At 35.0% G+C, this 6823-nt stretch overlaps 1 pseudogene; it reads right to left on the reverse strand.

Annotated features, from left to right (window-relative positions):
• Positions 1-418: 418 nt before the first annotated feature.
• On the reverse strand, positions 419-766 carry LOC116584023 (annotated as a pseudogene).
• Between the last annotated feature and the right edge of the window lie 6057 nt (positions 767-6823).

The following is a 6823-nucleotide window of genomic DNA, read 5'->3' on the forward strand; positions in this document are numbered from 1 at the left end:
TCACAGATTTTTTCACAGTAGTCACGGCCTTTGGGGTCCTAGAATAACTTTACACAAGCAAATGTTCCTCTGGAATTTTTATATGCCAACTTGGTCTTTTGGGACCAACTTCCAAAATGCTCATTCTGAACAAGGTTCATGAAAAAGACCACTATAAAACTCTTAGCTTCCTCTATTATGACAGTGGCCAGTCCTATTTTCAATTCCCTCCCCATATGGAGAAGTTTCACATTCTCTGATGGAGAATGGGGGCAACGCCATCCAGAGAACCTCGGGCAAGTAGTTTGCTTTGTTATTTTATTTATTTATTTTTTTAGAGATTTTATTTATTTATTTGACAGACAGAGATCACAGAACTTTTTTTTTTTTTTTTTTTTTTTTTTAGCAGTTCACTCTTTATTAAATGCTCGGCCCCGGGTCACTTGGAGCTGGTGTACTTGGTGACGGCCTTGGTGCCCTCAGACACAGCGCGCTTGGTCAGCTCCCCGGGCAGCAGCAGGCGCACGACCGTCTGGACTTCCCGGGAGGTCAGTGTGGTTCAGCCCCAGTACTGGGCCAGCCGGGCAGCCTCGCCAGCCAGACGTTCAAACACATCATTCACAAACGAGTTCATGATGCTCATGGCCTTGGAAGAGATGCCAATGTCTGGGTGTACCTGCTTCAGCACCTTGTAGATATACACTGAGTAAGTCTCCTTGCCGGCCTCGCCTTCTGGACTTCTTATCACCACGGCCCCTTTGGCCCCCCGGCTGCGGCTACTGGCCATGCTACGAGCTCATCCTGCCACTCCTCCTTTTTTTTTTTTTTTTTAAAGATTTTATTTTTATTTATTTATTTGTCAGAGAGAGAGGTAGAGTGAGCGCAAGCACAAGCAGACAGAGTGGCAGGCAGAGTCAGAGGGAGAAGCAGGCTCCCTGCAGAGCAGAGAGCCGGATGTGGGGCTCCATCCCAGGACTCTGGGATCATGACCTAAGCTGAAAGCAGAGGCTTAACCCACCCAGGTGCGCCTGTTTTGTGATTTTTAACTTAGAGGTGTTTGTACTGAGTTCCTTCTATCTGCCCATAGATTTGTGATACTTCAATTATACAAGTCCTATAGAATTAAGGATTCACTGTAGTTTCCCACTGGGTGTTTACTTTGAATTTCCTCCCTCATCTTCAGATCAATGGGCTAGGTGGAAATCAAAATCACAGAGATATCTAATAGCAGATAAAGACAAATATTCTAAGACAAAATGGGTTTTAGCATCTACCACCAGTGAATATTATTTAATAGATAAGGAGTTCAGGCAACTAGAATCACAATGGAAGAAGCATTTATGTAGTAAAACTGGGATTTCTATAACCCCTCATGCTAACCAGGTCATAACAGGGAGCCAATTCAGAACAACCAAACCTTTAGTAATTCATGATTTAATTTTGAAATTTAAGAAATATTTAAGTTACTTTGCTAAAAATTATATTCTATCTCTTTTGTACCCTGATGATTGCCAGAGAGCCGTGGTTTCTCAAGGGCAGTGTCAGAGAAAAATTGTGTCAAATGAAGTTAAACAGGCAAGGAAGAATTTATTTAAGACTATTGCAATAAGGGAGAGAGATTAAATTCAACTCCACTGAAATAAAAACAGAAAAGTTTTTAAACATTGGGGTGAGCAGAAGTGTACTAGAGGACATTACTGAGGAGCTATGTTCAATGTGACTAGACCATTTCTGTTTGCTAATTGACGCCTGTCAAAGTTAGGCTCCTACTTTCCCATAGAGACTAGGAGACAGTGGCCCTGTCTTTCTTGATCGTCACCTCTCTGGGAGAATATTTACATCTCAAAGGGGTAGAAAAAGCATTGATAACTGCAAGTTTCCTAAAGTGAGTGCTGTAAGAAAAGGGAGGTCAGGCGTCTGTCATCAGCAGCATATCTGTCTACAGTTTGATTAAGCAGACGTGAAGATTAAGGCTGCCTTGGCCAACAGTTAGAGGACTGATGTCCTATACTACTGTTAGATGCTGCTGAAGTAGTCCTTTATGATGTATGTACTTATAGCCTATGAGTTATTCTAAGCAACATGCAGAGACTTCTGGGAAAGCTGAATTAAGATTTATGAGCTTCTCAAATCTCTTTTCTATGGGCTCCACCTCTCACCTGCTAAGACCTCATGCATTGTTTTCAAAGAACTCAGTTTTGCAGCTTAAGATCAACTGTGCTGTGCAGAGGCACAAATATTATTTGCCTCTTCTTCAGCCAGCAGGAAATCCCTGGAGAGGGTGTTGTAAGTAAAAAGGCTAGAGGTGATGTTGAAGGGAAAAGCAATTGCTTCTGACTGCTAATGTTTAATCTGTCCCCTACAGAAATGAAAGCGGCCTTTTATCTTTGAGTAGAATAAGGTGATTTAGAAGGGGAACAAGATGACACTGCAGTAGTTGATGCTGATGCCTTAGTAGTAAATTCAATTCAGCGCATGACTTATGCGAATTTCAAGACTGAGATAAACTTCACTAATGTAATGGCTTCTGGGGAATAAGTTCAGAATTTCTTTTAAGTCTCCTAAACTGTTGTTGCCTTGCCATTCTGGGTTACATTGTAGTGGCAATGTTTGATCTGAGGTATTTAATTACTGCTCATCATTTCTATCATCTTTATAGAAATTTGCTCCAGGCTGAAACCTGACTGGGGTTGAAGGGAGGTCATAAACTATTTTTCCCCCATAGCTGAGAACTTCATAAGTCAACACAAGACAAAATAATATGTTCTAGAAATGCTTTAATAAATGTCTGTTTCATAACCAGTTTGCTTGTTCATTTTATTATTCAAATATTATGTCAATATTTATAAGGTCCACAAACTCCTAAATTCTAGTAAATTTGTGTTGGATAACACAAAGATAACTATTCTGGTTTGTTTACAGTAATTTAATTTCTATCTCCTGACAGTTATACTATATACTTTTGATTTTTTTTGAAGATTTTTTTATTGATTTGACAGAGATAGTGAGAGAGAGAGTGCCCAAGAGGGGAGAAGGTAAGGGGGAGAAGCAGACTCTCCACAGAGCAGGGAGCTGATGCGGGACTGGATCCTGGGACTCCAGGGTCATGACCTGAACCAAAGGCAGTTGGTTAACCAACTGAGCCACCAAGGCATCCTAGTCTTTTGATTTTAATATTATTTTTACAGTACCTTAATAGGAAATCTTTCGGAAAAATAACACTTTATAGCTCTAAATAGCAAAATGGTCTTAGAAAGTTTGTTCTTCATCAATGTATAATTGATATACAATAAACTACACATATTTAAAAAGTACAATTTGATTAGTCTTGACAAATGTATACAAACCTAAAACAATCACCACAATGAAGAAAATTAACATCATTTATCATTGCTCCCATTTTTACTCTTGTTCTCCCCACTCCTACTCTGGAAGCAACCTCTAATCTGCTTTCTTTCATTATACATTAATTTGAACTTTCTAGAATTTTACATAAATAAATAAAATCATACAACGTGCACTTCTTTAGTCTTTTTTTTTTTTTTTTTTTTACTCAGCATAGTTATTTTGAGATTCACCCAGTTTTATTGGGTATGAAGAGTTCATTCTCTTTTAATTGCTGAGAAGTATTGTGTTGTAGAATATAACAGTTTATATATTCACCTGTTGATAGACATCTGGATTGTTTCCAGTTTTTAAATATCACACATGAAGCTGCTGCTATCGACACTTGTGGAAAAGTGTTTAAAAGGTCATATGCTTTTTATTGGCTAGATACCTAGCACTATATTGGTTGGATCATATGATCTATGCATGTTTAACTTTTTAAGAAATGGCTAAACTGTTTTCTGAAGTGGTTGTACCATTTTATACTCCTACCGGGTGGTGTATGAAAGTTCCAAGTCCTCTCCAACAATTGATACAGATGGACTTTCCAGCTTTAGTCATTGTAAAATAGGTGTTTGATAGTATCTCCTTATGGTTTTAATGTGCATTTTCCTAATAGCTAATGATGATGAGCAACTTTTCATGAGTTTGACATCCATAAGTCTTCGTTATGAAGTATCTGTTTAAATCTATCATTTATTTTTATTTCGGATGCTTTGATTTGGTATTATTGAGTTTGGAGAATTCCTTATATATTCTGGATACAGACCTTTAATATTGTATTGATATACCAAATCCTAATCTATGGCTTTTCTTTCCCTTTTCTAAACAATATCTTTTTAAGATATTGTCAATTTTTTTTTTACAGGTAATAGTTTTTGGGTCATTTCTAAGAAAATTTTTTGCTAACCAAAAGTAATAAAAATTTTCTCCTAAGTTTTCTTTTAAAACTTTTGTAGTTTTATATTGTCTGTTTAGAATTAATCCATTTGAGTTAATTTTTTATGTCCTTTATGAATAAAGGTTTTTTTTTTTTTTTTTTTTTTTGCATATGAATATCCAGGTGTTCCTGCACCTTTGGTAAAAACACCATCCTTTCCCCACCATATTACCTTGGCATCTTTGTTGAAAAACAGTTGTCCTTATACATGTGGTCTATTCCTAGGCTCCTTATTTTGCTTATTTTGATTCATTTGTCTATCCTATGATAATATTGTTAGGCAGAATTTTTCACTTAATGTAATATATTATAGTACTACAGTACTATAAATGTGTTTTCTTTATGATATTCTTAACATTTTCTTTTCTTTAGCTTACTTTATTGTAAGAATACAGTATACAGTATATAATACATACAACACATAAAATATGTGTAAGGCTTTTGGTCAGTAGTAGTTAAGTCTTGGGGGAATAAAAAATTACATGTGGATTTTTGACTGCTTGGGAAATCAGTGCCCTTAACCCTCACATTGTTTAAGGATAAACCATACTGCACTCTCTTGATCGCTGTAGTTTTATTGTAAAGCTTGAAGTCAGGTAGTATGAGTATTCCACTTTTTTTTATTTTTTCAAAATTGTTTCGGTTATTCTAGGTTTTAGCATTTTTATATAAATTTTAAAATTGGTCTGTGAATGTCTACAAAAAAAACCTGATAGGACTTTGTGACTACACAGAATCTAAAGATCAATATAGGGATAATTGACAACTTAACATTATTGGGTCTTCCAATCCATGGACAAAGTGTATTTTAGTTTTTAGTATTTTTTATTTCCAATGTTGAGCACTTATGCATTTTGTCAAATTTATCCTTTGGCATTTTTATATTTTTGATGCTATTGTAAATAATACAGTTTTAAAAATTTTTAGTTTTCAATTGTTCATTGCTAGTTTACAAAAAGATAATGGATTCTTGCATGTTAATGCATTCTGCAACTTTGATAGATTCTTTTTTTTCTAGTCAATATTTTTTAGTAAATTCCAGTGAATTTTCTATAGAAAATCATGTTGTCTGTGAATAAAGAAATTTTTACTTCTATTTTTATGATCTGGGTGCTTTTGTTATTATTATTTTTTTACTTATTTTCCTTTAACTTACTGGTTGTAACTTTCTATATAATATTGAATAGAACTGGTGAGAGTAGATATACTTTTTTGGTTCCTGATCTTCAGGAGAAAGCATTTCCTATTTCATCATTTTGTAAGATATTAACTATAGGTTTTTGTGATGTCTTTCACCATTTTCCTTCCTTGTTTGCAAATTTTTTTTTTTAATCAAGAAGAAATGTTAGAATTTGTTAAACACCTTTCTATTGGTATGTTTCTAACATTTTCCTTTTTTCAGTTTTTAATGTGAGGAAATGTATGCATTGATTTTCAAATGTTAGAATAAGCTTGCATTTCCAGGATAAATCCCAATTGTTCATCGTATTTTTTGTTTGTGCTTTTTCATCTATGTTTGTAAGAGATTGATTCATAGTTTTCTTTTATTTTTATCTCTGACTGCATTTGGAATCAGAGTACTTCTGGCTTTATAGAATGAATTTTAAAGTATTCCTTTCTTTTCGATTTTCTGAAATAGCTAGTATAGTACTGGTATTGTAGTTTTCTCTAAATGTTCACTTTTTCACATTTATTAGTGAAATCACCTGGACCTAGAGTTTTCTTTTTTGGGAGGTTTTAATCTACAGAGTCCATTTTTCAATAGATAAAGCCTATTCCAGTTATCTGTTCTTCTTGGGCAAGCTTTGTGATAAAGTTTCTTAATGAATTGGTACATCTATATTGTCTAATTTTTGGTGTAAGTTTGTTCACAACATTGCCTTGTTATCCTTTCAATATCTGGGAAAACTGTACTAAAGACGTGTCTCTCTCTTCCTAATATTTGTAACTTGTGTCTTTTTCATTCCTTTGTGACTTATGAGCTATCACTGATTATTTTAGCAGTTACTTTGTGGTTTATGAAATATATTTTACGCATATCATAATTTAACTAACCATTCATGAGTAGCATATAATCTTACACTGTAGTAATAAATTTACAATAATAAATCTCCCTTCCCGATCTTTCTGCTATTGTTTTCATGTTGTTGTTTTTTTTAAGACTTTTATTTAATTGACAGACAGAGGTCGCAAGTATGCAGAGAGGCAGGCAGAGAGAGAAAGGGGAAGCAGGCTCCCGACTGAGCAGAGAACCAGACACAGGGCTCCATCCCAGGACCCTGGAATCACGACCTGAGCCGAAGGCAGAGGCTTAACCTACTGAGCCACCCAGGCGCCCCTGTTTTCATGATTTTTTTAAATATAAATTGTGCACTACATGAATATTTTTAATTAAGCAGCCAATTATTTTTAAAAGAGATTTAAGTAATAACAAAATACCTTACACACTTACCCAAACCTTTAATAATTTTTGTGGTCTTGATTTTTTTGTGTAGATCCATATCTCCATTTGGTACA

Source organism: Mustela erminea, chromosome 2, assembly GCF_009829155.1.
Source record: "Mustela erminea isolate mMusErm1 chromosome 2, mMusErm1.Pri, whole genome shotgun sequence".
Taxonomy (NCBI): domain Eukaryota; kingdom Metazoa; phylum Chordata; class Mammalia; order Carnivora; family Mustelidae; genus Mustela; species Mustela erminea.